The sequence below is a fragment of the Phaseolus vulgaris genome, chromosome 7 (assembly GCF_051622355.1).
Source record: "Phaseolus vulgaris cultivar YP4 chromosome 7, ASM5162235v1, whole genome shotgun sequence".
NCBI lineage: Eukaryota > Viridiplantae > Streptophyta > Magnoliopsida > Fabales > Fabaceae > Phaseolus > Phaseolus vulgaris.
Genome location: NC_143504.1, coordinates 12,184,356 through 12,201,495, shown reverse-complemented (window position 1 = coordinate 12,201,495; position 17,140 = coordinate 12,184,356).

The window sequence follows — 17,140 nt, the reverse complement described above, 5'->3', positions numbered from 1 at the left end:
TTTTTTTTTCTCACACTTTTGTCAAAGTTTGTACTGTGCCTTTTTGTCCATATGAGGGAGTTTCAATTCAAAGTTTTTTTACTATTCTTTTCATATATAAGTGTAGTCCACATCTCTCAAATAATTTCTTTCAAATTTAATATTATATTTTTTTGGTTTTACATTTAAGTAATTATAAAATGATAAAACAACCAAAATAAAATAATAAAATAAAATATTGATATAAGAATAAAATAAAAGCAAATATGTGTACGATAAAGACAAGTTAAAATTAAAATGGAAAATCCCCTTTATATATAGGTATAAATTATGAATATTAGTAATATTAACAATAATATTAATAATAATATTAATATTATGAATAATATTATTATAAAACTAATAATGTTATTAATTTGAATAATAATAATAAGATGAATAAAAATAATAATATGAATTGTATTATGATATGAATAGTATTAATAATTTTAATATTATTAATTATATTAATATTGATAATCATACTAATAAGTATAATAATAATAATAATATAACCACAAAATTTGACTAGTGTAATGCTTAAAGTTTCTTTGATCATTCAAGGGACTTGACTTTCCGTTCCACCAAGTGCAGTTTATTTCTAACATTAATAATAATTATAATAACATATATAATAATTGTCAATAATAATCCTAAATTAGATATAAGTAATAAGTAATATTGGTAAATAACAATTAGAAATAAAAAAAATTCAAATAATAATTAAAAATTTAAAAATAAAATATGTTGAATTACCTATTACTTATGGACTGGAGTTGGAAGGTAACTATTGTTTTTGTTACATACAAACACACTGTCCGTAGGTAATATTGATTTATTTATGGATTTTGACTGCTACCTATGAAATTCTTCCGTAGATAAATTGATTTTTTCTTGTAGTTGACCTTATTTTTATAATAACAATGTTCCAAAATTTCTCTTTTATTGGATTAAGAACACCGTGTGATGTCATGTTTGGTCAAGGTCATTGATGACAAGTGAGAATTTAGAAAGTTTGGTCGTATTGGACCAACTCCCTTGTAACAATGTTTATATTTTACTTTATCTAATGTAAATCAATATTGAAATGTGCCAAATGACATTATTATTCTTTCTCCAATGGATATTCTTAATGACATAGGTTCTTGAGGGGGAAGAGTTTATTCTTTCGAAACAACTTCTTGCATAAAATGTTCTACATTGTGTTGATTTGTGTCTTGAACAAACTCAGGAAAAGGATCATGCCCAATGATAATAAAATTTTTGAGAATATCTATATATTCTTCCTGAAAAATAAACTCCTTTAACTAAATCTCCCTTTGCAAAATTGACATCCTCAAAGAATTGAGCATTTCCTGATACAAAAATTGACTTAGTTATGATATCATAAAACTTGTATATTTTAAAGATCCATAAAAGAAACAATTATTGCCTTCGTATTCATTTTATTTATCTTTTTATTTCTTTTGAGATGCAGTTGTAATTTCCTTATCCTTTTAGTCAATTACCCTTGTTCATTGAAGTATAGGCAAGATAAGAACTTTTTTGTCTTATCTTTCTTCAATCTTTCCTATTCTATAACATAATGTGAAATGAACTCATTCAGAGACCAAGTCTCTTTCTAGCAATTATATCTCACTTTTAATTGACAAAATTGCTTAGAAAGAGAAATTAGGACTAAATGCACTAAAAAGTCTTCAAAAATATAATTTAAGTGCATTTAGTTTTGAAGCAATATCAAACATCTCTATGGTACACTCTTTGATGTCGCCTTTATCCATATATTTCTTTGAAATTAGGTTTGTTAAGAGTCTACCTATCTCAGACTTCTCATTCTTAACAAGTCTTTTCAATTTCCGCAAGAAACTCTAACTATATTTATGCTTTTAGAAATTGTGTCAAAAAATGCTTCTTGAATGAACTTTTTCATGATAATTAGACTTATGTGATTTGACTTCTCTCACAATTCCATTTTCCTTTTATTTTCATATGGACTCTCATATGGAAGAGGTGATGGTGAGTCTATCCTTAACACATGGTCAAGATCCATTACTCCAAGAACTATCAAGATCCATTATCCAACTTGAGTTATTTGAGTAATAAACTTGTATAGGTTTCATTCAGTAGAGAATTTTGATAAAGGAAAAACAATTGCGCTAAGTAGTTAGATAAACACAAGCAATCGAGGAGAACCTAAGTGGACCTTAATAGAGGGTTACTACAGTTCAAGTTGAAACCTTGAAAATATATCAAAACTTAAGTGATGGACAAAAGAGTTCTCGAGTCACCAAGTTTCTTTCTTTAGTTTTCTTGTCAACAAAAGGTCTCAAAGCTTTAGGTAAAAAAAAAAACACTTGATTTTGATTTTTGGCAATCACTAGGTTTAAATTTGTACTTTTTAAATTGGTTTTAAAGTTATGTTGTTTTGAACTTGTATTATATATTTTAAAGAGTTTTAAGATAATTGTGGGTGATTGAGAGATTGAAAGTGATGGAAGTAAGTTTTATTTTGAAGAATCCTAAAATTGCGAGTAGAAAATTTGCAAACTTGTTGGGCAATACAACCCTGCTAGCAAAATTGTATATAAGTGATTTTCTAGAGAATTCTATTGTTGGATGACCTTGAACTAGTTTTATGGAACCAAAAATCATTGGACAAACTAAATTGTGTTGAGCAAAACGAGTAACCTAATAGGTCACTTAGATGACCAAATTAGAAAAAAGTGACATATATGAATATATGAAAGTTATTGTAGTCAGTTAACGAATATATTAGATTCACTAAAAAATTAAGTTTTATACGCATTTTAGTGAACAAAGTCAAACTATCAAAATTTGAAAAAAAAATCACATTATTCTTAATTTTAGGTACAATATACGGTAATGTTTTATATAATTCTATTAGCTTTCGAATGAGAGAAATAACACATTAATTGGATTAAAATAACTTTACTCTTCTCGCGGTCTATAAATATCATAAGTGAATGAAAGAATAATGAAAAGAATGAACCTACTTAAAAAATTTTATATATATATATATATGGTACTACTTTAACATATGAAAAAAAATTATATTATCAATGAATTATATTAATTTTGTATTGAGGTGTCAATTGTGTGTGCATTCATACATACATGATGCCTAGTTGACATTACATGAAGTCTACTTGCATGGTGTGATCGGTTGACATTTAAGTTGAGGTTGCAAATTACTAGACAGGTCCCTTTAAATGTAAGGTATTGCAAACCTTACAAAGATTAGTGAACACTTACACTTATCTTTCCTAAAAAAAATACTTATTCCAGAATAAATATTGATTAATAAAAGTAAATAAATAATTCATAAAATTGAATATATTATGGAGTAAAAACATTTCATAAATTAGAATATGAGAACGTATATGTATATATATATTTATTCTGACTTATAGATATCTAATTAGAAAATCCTTTTAGTGTCTATATGTGCATTAAATGTACATTAACAATTGATGATTTGAAAATCTACCATGCTTACTATTGCGTTTTTTTTATTAATATAGAAATAAAAGTATATTGGTTATAGAAATTTATATCATAAAATGGGATATGAGAATAAAAAATAAAAACGATAAAATGAAAATTGATTTTTGTACTGATGCAAAACTAGCATTTACGTTGGATATTTATGTCTATCAAGAATTCGACGTAGAAGTATGAGACATAAATTTACATAAGATAAGATAAATCAGACCATGTAATAGCGGAGGTAAATTTACGTTGAATTTGGATTAGGTCTTATGTAAATTTCTGGAATTTCTTTCAAAAATATTTCATTGAATTTGGCGTAAAAGTAAAGCTTGAAATATTTTTTTTTTTAATCAGCAATAAAGATTTAATAAATAGAAGTACTAGGGGTCCTCCAATCCATTTACACAATTCCTTATACTAGAGAAAGGAGGTTTCCAGATAACATGCCTAAACATAGACATATTCTACACATATATCTGTTAATCTTAACCTCTTTAAAAACAACAAGATGTCAATACATAAACCAAAATAGCTATCAAGGAATCCTGCAACTTAATCCAATTCCAGACTATAGGCGTATCAACTCAAAAGAAAGACTTTGTCTCCTTGCTATCTACTGCATTTTCCAAGCATCCATTATGATTAAAGTTGTACCCCAAGGACATTACTCTCATGCAAACCAAGAATCCAACAAAAAGCAAAGAAAGGGTGTTAATCATCAATGTATTGATTTTAAACATTCATATACATTAATACAAAGCTCTACCAGCCCAAACATCAGACATACACCATACTTTAGAAGTCACTTTACATGTGAAGAAAAGATGATTTACTGTTTCAAGCTCAGACCCACACATGACACACATTCCCCTTCCAACATGAATTCCTCTATGTACTAAATTATCATATGTTGCAATTTTACCAAATAAAACACGCCAGGCAAAGTAATGTGCTGATGGTAGTGCTTTTAGGCTCCAAAAAGAATCAAAATTGAAATCAGAGCATGAATGTGACTGCAAATTATTTTGTTGGCAAAGGATTTTATAAGCAGAATTAACAGTAAAACAATTCGAGATATCACCTACCCACACCCACTCATCATTTCTACAAGCATCTATTTTAATAGTCTTCAATTCATCCATAAATTCATTTATAATTTATAGAAAAATATAAATTGTAATGAGCTTGTTCTACAACATCAAATACAAATGATAATAGTATGAAAAGTGATAAAATCACAAAACATTTGAACAAGCAATGAAATATCTAATATGTAAATAAATAAATCTCTACTTTGTACAAGGAAACACAATAAAAAAATATAGAATTTTCAGAAAGTATATATACGTAAATTAAATAACTAAAATCTAAAATATGCCTCCAAAATACAAAAAAAAAATACTTGTAGTAAAGGAAGGAAATTTGGAGATTTTGATTGACTAACAAAATCTATTCTCCTCGTCCGTCAAGTAACTTTCATTTTTAATTGTGTATCAATCCGATTTTTCTATCATAATTTATGAGTATTTGAAATTTTTCTATAACAAATTTTTTATCTAAAAAAATATACTATTCTATTAGATATAAGGAATATACTATAAAATATACACTAAAAGTTACCAAAAAAAAATTGGGTAAAAAATCAATTTTTAGTTATTTTCAATGGATTTTACAAAATCAAATTAATAGTACAAAACACAAAAGTACACCAATGGATACAACAAGTGAAAACGAAAAAAAAGGGTAAATGATAAAACAACAACGACAAATTAGAAACACAAAATCAATGGAGACATTAATGCATTGTTGTGATTGAGATCCCACATACAATCACCTGCCTAAATGGCGCACTTGAGCCCACCAAAACTCCAATGCAATCGGAGAAAAATGCCTACCACCAAAAAACACCCGCAACCACCGATTTTGACTACAAAAACAGTATGAAATGTTCACTAACACCCATGCAATTGTTGTCGAAGAAAGAAAACGTACAAAGAAAGAAATCATGCGAGAAAGAAGAACATTACAAGAAAATAATTAAATAACAACTAAATTTAGAGACAAAATATAATTATTCACTATATTGATTAAATTAGATACTATTTTAGAGACTAAAAAATTATTGGTATCAAAAGTAGTTTATATTATTAATGAAAATTTATAAAATGATTTTTAAATTGATATATAAATTAACTACCAAAATTTTAGCTACTAATATTTTAGATTCTAAATTAATCTTTAAAAATAGGGGTGACAATGTGGGCTGGTCTGCTTCGCACTTGACCCACAAAAAGAGGGTCGGGTTGGCCCGCCGTGCATAGAATCTGCGGGCTGAGTTTTGTAGCCCGCCCCGCATAAGAAATATTCTTTTTTTTAAAAAATAAATAAATAAAAACTTTGATTTTTTTTATTATTTAGATGCATTAGGTAAATGGTCTCATAATATTATTTTCACGAGACATGCGTAGTAAGATGTTATTAAAATTTTCAGAATGTGAAATAAGAGGCTACATGAAGAAAATATGGAGGTACAAAAAAAAAATTCTACATTTTAATGCGGGTTATGCCGACCAACCCGCCTTGGTCCGTACTTGGCCTGCACGGACTTTGGTTTATGCGGGGCGGGCTTAAGCGGGCCAGCAGGTTGAAATAAGCAACCCACCCCACGTTTTTTTCAGCACGTCCCGCCCCACTTTGTCACCCCTATCTAAAAGACTAATAAAGACTAATTTAAAATATAAAGTAATAAATAGCTAAAATTTTGGTAGTTAATGATTAGATAACAACTTAGAAACTATTTTATAATTTTTTAATAATAATAAAAACTAATTTAGATAACAAGATATTTTTTAATTTATAAAATAGTCTTTAATTTAGTCAAAATAACTAATTATTCTAATTTTTAAACTTAATTTATATTTAATAATTTTTTTTATAATAAAAATTGGGAATCTAATTTGATTAATTTTATATCGAACTATTAGTGATTTAATCTAAAACTTGAAATCTATGTCGAACTAATATACACTCCGACGTAAATGTCAAGTTTTGTGTGGCAGTTCAAACAACATGCAACCAGTTCTAATTACTTATAAAAATGTTACCGTATATTTTTTTTCATTATCTTTGTTAGGTGTGACCTAAAACGTAAAAGACTAATTTTGGAGTAGTCTTCCCAATCCAAGTTCAATAAAATTGAAGTCACCAGACTTCACAATTTGCCAACGCTCAAAATCTCCACAAGAAGTGTATGATCTCACTAAAGAAATTTTGTTTTAGAACTTGTTTCTTCTTCTTCTTATTATTATATATTGATAGAAACTTTCAACATGAAATTCCCAAATGATTTCATTGAGAGGGATATGTCAAATACTTGGAACATTAATGTTTAGCTAGATATTTTATTTTGCCTATATTGTAGGTACCCTGACTACTTGCATCACGTGGTAATAGAAATATCTATGTTTGTAAACGTTCCCATATAAAAGAGGAAATTGATGCTTTTAGAGACAATCAAGAAAGACACATCGCAGATATATACAAGATTGGTAAGTATCATCTACCTGCCATAAATAATGTGTAATGTTTGGATATGTGTAAGAGATTATATATATATATATATATATATATATATATATAATTTTTATTTTTTTTCTTTGATTTTTTTTTTATAAACCTTGCATACGATCAATACATTATACATTACTAAATATATGTCATCACATAAAAAAAGTATTATTAAAAAAAGAAAAAAGAAAGGAAATATAAAAAAAGTATGGGGAACTAGACCAAAACTCATATATTAACAAAAACATATGTAGACTATACCCTATTCATAAAGAATTCTAAGAACAGACTAGGTGGAAATCTATTGTACCAAGGAAATAATTCTCTATGAATAAATCCTAAATTAGTCAACTTATCAGTACATGCATTCTCTTCACAAAAAATATGACACTACAAAAAAAACTCAATTTATCTACAAAAGAATTCCGTAAGTAATAGCCAAAATATGTAGGTAAATCAACATTACCTACAGATTATCCATGGTGTAATCTAGGCGTAGGTAATTCACCTACGGACACTGTGTCCGTGGGTAACGAAAACAGTAGTCATCCACCAACTTCAGTCTGTAGGTAATGTGTCCATGGGTAAATCCATAGGTAATTCAACCTACTTTATTTTTAAATTTTCAATTATTATTTGAATATTTTTTTTTATTTTCAATTATTATTTACAAATATTATTTTATACTCATTTTTATGATTATTATTGAAAATTATTATATATGCTATGACAATTATAATTGAAGCCAAGTCCCTTAAAGAATGACCAAAGAAGCTTTAACAATTACATCACTAAGCTTTTGTTGTCATGTTATGATTATTATTATACTTATTAATATGATTATCAATATTAATATAATTAATAATATAAAAATTATTAACATTATTCATATATCTAATATTATTAATATTAATTTTATTAATATTTTTATTTATATTATTTATATTATTAATGTTATTATTCCTAATATTATTAATTTTATTCATATTATTAATATCATTAACACTATTAATATTATAAATATAATACTAATAATATTATTAATTTTATAATATTAATAATATGTATACTTATTAGTTATGATAATTATTAGTTATTGTTATTTATGAATATTAATTATGACGTTATAATTATTCATATTATAATAATATTATGATAATAGTTGGTAGGTAATAGATATCCGTAAGTAATATTTGGTAGGTAATAGAGATTTGTGGGTAATAGAGATCTGTGGGTAATAATTGGTAGGTAATAGAGATCCATGGATAATAGTTGGTTGGTAATAAAGATTCGTGGGTAAAAGTAGGTAGATAATAAGATATGTGGGTAATAGTTGGTAGGTAATGCTGAATTTACCTACGAATTCACATCCGTGGATAAAAATCCGTAAATAATACTAATTTTTTTTATAGTGTGAGTAACTATAAACCTGATTTTTCCACCGTAATTAAGACAAATATTCTATCGATTATGAAGTATTCACGAAACATTAGTTATAACGGTAAAATAAATTGACTTTGAAAAAAAAAACATTTTATGTTAAAAATGTCAGAAAAGAAATAAATCTAAACTACTTTATAAAGTATTGTTCAGATTTTCTACTTAAAGAAAATGATATTTCTTTTTTTTCTTCTTCTACAAAGTGAATGAATTTACCCTTGTTGAAACAGTGAGGTGTTGAGTAGTCTCCATTGGACAAACTTTATTATCTTCTTCTGATGAAACTAGAGTCCTGAGTAGAGTAGAGTAAAGGAGAACAACAACCTAGAGCCTAGAAGATATCAATGTCTAGGCATGCAGTTGGTATACTGAAACGAGTCTAGATTAACCAAATTGGAACTTCCACCTGACCCTTTCGCCACCTTTTTTAGTTGTGGTGGATCACCCCTGAATTAATGAACCCTATGCCAATTCTCCATTGATGAGATGGTTGAACAGTTACTCAAAGATTCCAAGTTTTAGGGCTATGTCCAATCAAACACATGGCCCTACCACCCCTTTATTTTCAACCCATTAATGCTGCACCCTTTCAGTTTTCTCCACCTTGGAAGCATGGAAGGGAGGATCGTACTGCACTGTTCACGAGATGCCTCAAGTTATGACCTCACTAATTGCCACCACAACAATCGCCCCATATTTCCCACCTTCTGCCCCCACATTCACATTTTCATCATTTTAAATTATGTATATTCACGCCATGCATGCACCTATATTTACACATAACTAAACTTCATTTATAGCTATATGTTTATTGATTATTAACGCATTTTATCATAATGTAAGCTTTTGTTTCTCTACTTTGCTAACTCCAAGGCAATTATATACACATGTAGTTAAGAGGTTTAGCATATCATATATAAAGCCATAGATTCTGATATATAGTGGAATGCATCAGTTAAGTAGTTGTATGATAATTGATTGTGATCACTATATGTTGGTAATGAATATGAAAATGGAAGTGGTGTACACGTGCCGTAAAGATTTTGATACTTGTAGGAATTGGAATAGTTAAAGTTGAAAGAGTTGAGTTTCATTACATGCAGTACTTTTACATCGCCATCACAGTCTCTCTGGTGATAACTAAGTGGGAGAGCGACACACGCCTCGTCTTCTACAGTTCTCCATGTCTACTTACTCTGTTCATATTACCACTCTCACTTATAGTTTTGTGTGTTTACTGTCTCAGTCTGATATGGAAAGAGACTGTACCATCGCACACTCACTCTCACTTTTGGGTGTATGCGTGTGTGCACACTTCAGATGAACATAGAGAGAGAGTTTTTTTTCTTATAAAAAAGAGAGAGAAAGCTGATTAAATATGCCGAAAGAAGAGCAATGAATCATGGAGATGCTATGGTACTGGAGAAAAAATTGTGATGATGTTTTGGTACAGTTAGCTTTTAAGTCAATAATTGAATGAGTTGCACACTACTATGATAATATGAAAATTCATAATTTTTTTAAAATACTGTTGAAATTCTAAAAGTTATATAAAAGAAGTCAATAAACATTGGCTGAGAAATTCAACATTGAAGGAACTAAGTAAGAAAGAGGAGAGAAGAGATGAAAATGAATATTGAAGTGAGAGGTTGTTCCATTATTATATGATATATTTTGGCGTTATCTCTTATGCGATTTTGAACAGTGGCAGAAGCAGTGTGAGCAGCAATGTATAGTAGATTCCTGTGCAGTTTTATGTCAACCTTCATGCGTGTGTAGCATTATTACTGTGTAAAATTTTATTATTATCTTTTAGCATCTAATGAGTTAGTTTTAAGTATGCGTGGTGGAGTGATAGATAGATGGTAACTGTAACTGATACCGTGAAAGAAAAATAACTTGCACATGCGTCTGTGACTCCTGAAATTAAAACTATTTCAGCTCTCTATTCTATGCTTTGCCTCCTCCTCTGTTCTCTCTTTCCTACTTCTGTCTCTACTCCATTTCCAAACATTTCAAGATCCACATATAGTTATCATCCTTATAATTTTCTTCATTGCACGTGCGGAAATTTTACACAAATAGTCCAAATTTACTGAAATGGATAATTTTTAAAAAAATTACACAGTTAAATAAGTCTTGTTGGTAAAAATGACTTTAAAACGAAGAATTCGTATTTGGAAGAAAGATTTTTCAGTTCTAATCATTTTTTTTTTATTTCATAAGAATTTTTTTTCCATTTGTGTTGAAGTCTTATCACCAACCATGTTTTTGTTTTTTTTTTAATTGTGTTGTAATTTAATTGTATAATCTTTATCATATTTATGTTGAAGTCATGCTTAGAAGCACGACTTTTTTTTTTCATGTAGGAAGTCGTGTTTGCTAGGATGTTTTTTAATTTTTTTTAAGTCGTACTTGCTAGCATGATTTTCGTTCTTTTTGTTTTCTTTTTTATATTTTTATATTTTTAACTTTTATAAATTTAGATAATTTAATTAATTATATACTTATATATTAATTGAATTTATTTTGGATAATTTAAAATATTAATGAAGTCAAAAATATTTTAAATACGTTTTCTAAAAAACAGTAAAATAATTAATTAATTAATAAAATCACTTATTTTAATTGAATGCAATTTTTAAAAATTTAAAGCAGTCTCACTAAATTATATGTTACTATTAAAATAAGATTAATTAAAAGAAATATAGAAATATCGTTAATAAGAACAATACAAACATTTATCTATGATAATTAGTGTTATAAGGTGGCATTTTACGTTGTCCTTCTGGTCTTCTATGTGTTCCATGTTCGATGAATGATTGAGATGTCAAGTGAAACTGGTGCTCCATGTTCATTTTGATCATGCTCCTCTTCATCGTCTCCACTATATTCATCGGAAATTTGTGAAGACATGGTTTATAGATGGTATTGGATTGTTTACAAATAGCAGGGTGGTCGAAGAAGTGACAAATATATTATGTGATGGAATTGACGAAAAATTTGACTAAGATGGAAACATGTTATATGTGGAAGAAACTTGATGTTGAAATTATGATTGACCAAGCGTAGTGTGAATGTTACCCATGCATATGAACATTGGAGGTGGTTGAAAACTAAAACAATCAATATATTGTGGTTGAAATTGTTGATCACTAGTTGAAGATCCAATATGTTAATATTGTGGTTGGGTTGTGCTTGTTCAAGGGCATGTGATGTGTCATACTGTTGGAAAAGTAATGGTTAGTTGATTAAAAATTGCATAATCAAATGTAATAGAAAATAAACTTACATTGTCCTCTAACATATGTTTGTTGAGGTGTTATGTACCAAATAGTACATTGGATGTACCATTGCATATATTGTGGAGTGTCACGCAAATAGCTATTTCTAAGAACTGGTGTCCTTAAATTAGGCGTTTATGTTGATCATTCTACATGGTGATCCACTTTTCACGATATTGCAACCAATATCTATCCGTTCTTTCTCTCATGTCATCTTTATGAAGTTGATCTAAGTTTAACGGGTCTGTAGGAATACATTGGTGAAGTCCAAACTGCCTCATGACTTATCATCTTTATGAAACTTCACCGTGGAAAAACATATAAGAGGAACAATTTCACGATTGACAAAAGGGACGTCAATAGTGATCAAACACTTGATGTTATCTGCATAATAACAAGTCCACAAAAACTTAAACAAATATTTTATTAGGAGGAGTGTGGCAAAATAACTATGAGGAGAATAATGTAACAATTGAATTTAGAAAGAATATCTCCTTCGTTTGCAAGTGGTCAAATGTGTTTCATAAAAGATGAAGTTCATATATAGGTGTCCTTGTCCTTTGTACTAGACGAGATCATCTATGATAAAGAATAATTACTTAATGAACAAAAAAATATAAGTGTTACATTCAATTACGTTGTTAAAGGTAAAAAATTAACCTTTTCACCAGTGGAAATGCAAGATCGACTTCAATGTTTTTAGTAGTTAAATGCTCAATTGTGGGAGAAATACATGTTATATGATCACAAGCTCTTGATTGCAATAATAGCATGCAACCTCCAATATTTTGTTGGTTGAAGTCAATGCCATGATATAGCAAATGATAAAGACATGCTAAAATAGTTGAGTCCTAACTATAATTTGACACGTAATTAAGGTTAGTCAATAACAAAAGATACATCAAATGAACTCTAGTTGCTGATTTATTCGACATCAACAAACTTTTGATTAGTGTCAAAATATGTGCTTGTGTGTGTTCACTTATAATGAGCTTGATTTCATTATCAAGAAACACTCAAAAAATATAATAGTCAATAATAGCATGTATAACAATTGTCAATAATAGCATGTATAACAATTGTCAATAATAGCATGTATAACAATTGTCAATAATAATCCTAAAAATAGACATAAATAATATTTGCAAGTAATATTTGGAAATAATAAAAAAGATTCAAATAATAATTAAAAATTTAAAAATAAAATATGATGAACTACCTATGGATTTACCCACAAACTGGAGTTGGTAGGTAACTACTGTTTTCGTTATCCACGAACACACTCTCCGTAGGTAAATTACTTACGCCCACATTACATACGAATTTTGTTTTGTGGGTAATACATAGGTAATGTTGATTTACCTACGGATTTTGGTTGTTACCTACGAAATTCTTCCGTAAATAAATTGAGTTTTTCTTGTAGTGTCAGCCAAGACACTTTTATTGAATTTCCTTTAACTACTTATGCAATTGGTAATAGATCGAGTAGTTGTTCACACATTGAAACAAAGTCACTAAATGTCACACCAGTTGTAGGTCTTCCATCAATTGGAGACAAATGTACAATACAACGCCCTTTAAAATGGTTGTGCATTCTCAAGAGGAAAATGAAAGGTGTATGTTTCTGTTCTTCATCGTTCAACTAATGTTGATATCAATTGATAATTGATATGAATATATGTTAAGTTTAACATGTGATCAAATCCAACATTATGAATTAAAGTTTGTACTCGTGGGTCAACTATGTGCAAATTTTTTATTATCCAAATTGCATGATGTCGAAGTCAACATCATTTTTCATTATCCTATCAAATTGACTTAATTTTATGTTTGTATTGTAGTCGTAATAAAACATATCAGATGAAAAATTGTAATTGAGACTCGTAACAATAAAAACCTAATATTAACAGGAAATGTTAATTATTTATAAACTTTATCAAAAACTTCAAAAAATTATTTTAAACAGGAAATAAGAACGAAATTCATAAATATACTATAAATATAAGATAATTTAAACCTTAAAATGATAGTTTATTAATGTGTTATTTTAGGCTTAAACAAGTGTCATATTTTTAATATTTCACCAACTTTTATTTAAGTAATATGGGTATCTAATAAATTAAACATGTTTTTAATTAAGTCATGGTTAACCTTTTGTCAAGTTTCTCTATAAATTAAAAATTAAATACTTATTTCAATCTTTTGATGTGTACTATTTAAAGAGGATATAAAAAATTCAAATATAAATACATTTTTTTCAAAAATATAAAATAAAAATTATTTAATTCAAATATTAGTTTTTTTATAAAGCATTAAGATTCGTAGAAGAAAGATTGGTTTATTATTTTTTTATAAAGCGTTAAGAAATATTAATTATTTTTAATAAATCATTAATATTAAAATAATAACATTTTAATAAGTATTGATTCTTAAAGAGTACTTTTGTTCTATATTTATTTGAGAAAATTGTTTTAAAGGAAGAGGTAATTTTTTCTTACTTAGAATGAAATGCTAGTGCATAAAGGTTGTTTAACAAGAGATATAGACACAACTTTAAATCCACACGTTGTCTAAAAAAATGTGATGGTATTTTTGTAAATAATGTGAAATTATAGGCTACGATTGTGGGGAGGATCATTGCTTATACTAAGCAGAAGTGAATAAGCGATGATTATATAGTGGACATAGGTGATGATTATATGGGGAACCGTGGCTTAATCACAAAAATAGTTGATTTTCTATCATAATAAATAACATATGCAATGTCCATATGCAAGAAAAAAATCACTATATTGTGAATAGCAATAAAGAAATTGTTATAGAGATGAGTTCTAATTATACCTTACAAAGCTTTTATGGAAAATTGAAGTGAAACCACAAGACACATTTGGAGGAGAAAAAAGAGTTTTTTTTTTTTTTTTTTTTGCAAAGAAGAATTTCATAACCGAGATGTGTTGTGTGGCTGTACCTCCTCACACATACAGACATATGAAGGCACAAGTTGGCATCAATGACTGCTTTAAACTTTACATGCAAGTATAACAGGATATCCAACAGACTTGTAAAGAACTACAATTTCTGCATAACCACTATATAGCATAAACTATAAAAACTAGAGAATTGTTTAGACAGTTAAAAATGTTTAATAGTGTATAAACTTAAAAAAAGTTACAACCAAACATAAATACTTCTCCCCCTTTTGTCTTTACAAATAAGCAAAGAGAAGAGTTTACACATAAATAAAACATAATAACAAAAAATAACAGTTCAAAAAACAGAAAAAAGATGATACAATCTTTAAGAGTCTCCCATACTAGAATTCTGAGAGTTGGGTCTGAATAATTTCAATATGTTCATCCAGGTGTTGAAATCGTGTTGTACAAAACTCATAGTGATCCTTCTAATCACTTGCCATGGTGTCCATGTTATTGATCATTAACCTTTCCAATCAGGACATTGGAATCCCATGATCTATAGGCGGCTCATAACTAACAAGAGCATGCATTGTGTAGTCTTCTGCAGCACCATCACTTGGTTCAACCTTATCATCAAACCTGCATTTCTACTTGGTCCAACAGAGGGACCAATAGAATTTTCATCATTGCTAACCCACATATTATTCACTTTTATAAATCCCATTTTGTTAAGTGAACCATTGTTAATCTCATGAGAAGGCTTTACCATCTCTGTTAGTTCTTCATCCAGGTTAACTTCAAAATATTGGAGAAATTTAGAAGTAAGTATAACATAAGATAGTTACTTAACCTCACAGATTTCTGCATGTGCTCCTTGAAGACATGAATCCAACTGACCTTGATGTTCTTCATGATGTACTAGATCAACACAAGATCTTCTTCAATAAGCACAATGTGATTGCTCCCTGTTGGAGTCAGCATCCAGGCAGTGATGAAGGCAATGACTCTTTTCGTCCAATTTGAGAGCACCAACATGAAATCCTTTGACTTTCATGAGAGGATTTCCGAGACAACTCACATAGTATTGTATCTTGTTAAATTTCTCCACAACACTAGTATTCCCTTTACCTACTCTTGCACCAAAATACTTTAGACCAGTAACAGTCGTCCACACTACTGGTGTGATTTCCATGTCTACTCCTTTGACATGGGAAAACATGTTTTCATCATCAATGATCGGATTTGTGTAGAACACTTTGACTAGATCAGGAAAAATGTTTCCATTCATCTCCAAAGAAAGCTTTGTAGTTTTTGACCTCCTTGAGGTTTTATTCTTTCAACCAGTTGAAATACAACAATTTTGGAGTGTTAATGGTTTTTATGATAATTTCATGCAGAAAAATTTCAATTTGCTCATTCTCATCAGAAAACCAAGTCTTTAGATGACCAACCCTAGTAGTATCTTTGTTGCACGAGATTTCTTTCTTCGTAGTGAGTGGGAAGAAGAGGCCATTATGCAAGTGATTTTTGTGAAAGTCCAGAAAAGAAAGAGATGTAGATGGTATTCGTGATTGATGTTGTGAATGCAAACTCAAAATGTATTAGAAAATGACAATATTAAAGTAGGTTTAATGAGTTTTATTTTACCATAGAGAAAAAACAAATGCTATACAGTTTTGAAAACTGCAAATTGTTAGTTTAAAAGAAAACATATTTGACTACACATAATGGTGATTGAAAAGACATCAATTGTAGTTCATTTTTCCAAGAAAGCAACTAGATATTTTTCATGGGTAACCAGATTCTGAGGCACACAATAATACATGTTTGACCGGTTGAATTTTTGGAGAAAAGAAACTGACACAAATATACACAAGTAGTTATGACAACTTTATGCACGAGTGACATAGATGAAATCAATTAGTTGAAACGTATTTTTGAGAAATTGAATTATCAAGAAGTTGCTTTATTTTCAATTTTTTTTATATAGAAAAGTTGTTTCTTTTTCTAAAACATATAATCACCTTTTAATATGAGGAAAATACACTGTGCTTTTTGTTCATACCTTTACAAAGATAACTCTAACAAATTCAACTAAAGGATTCTTTGTAATTTTCATATGGTCACATGAGACGCTTACATTGAGTTGAATTGTGGACGCACAAAAACTTTCTTTATTCCAGATATTTTTCTTTTGAGCAGCCACTCTCCAAGAACCAAGAATGTTTCTTGGTTGTCAAAGATCCCTACAATAATAGATCAAGGAGAAAGATTTGATCTCCTTATAAATTTGGGTCCAATGATATTAATTGGAACTTTAGGAACCCATTTTAAAAGACCTTTAGGAACAACAAACCTTCTTGCTTTGCAGAACCTAACAATATGGCCCTTGTTCATATAGTGAAA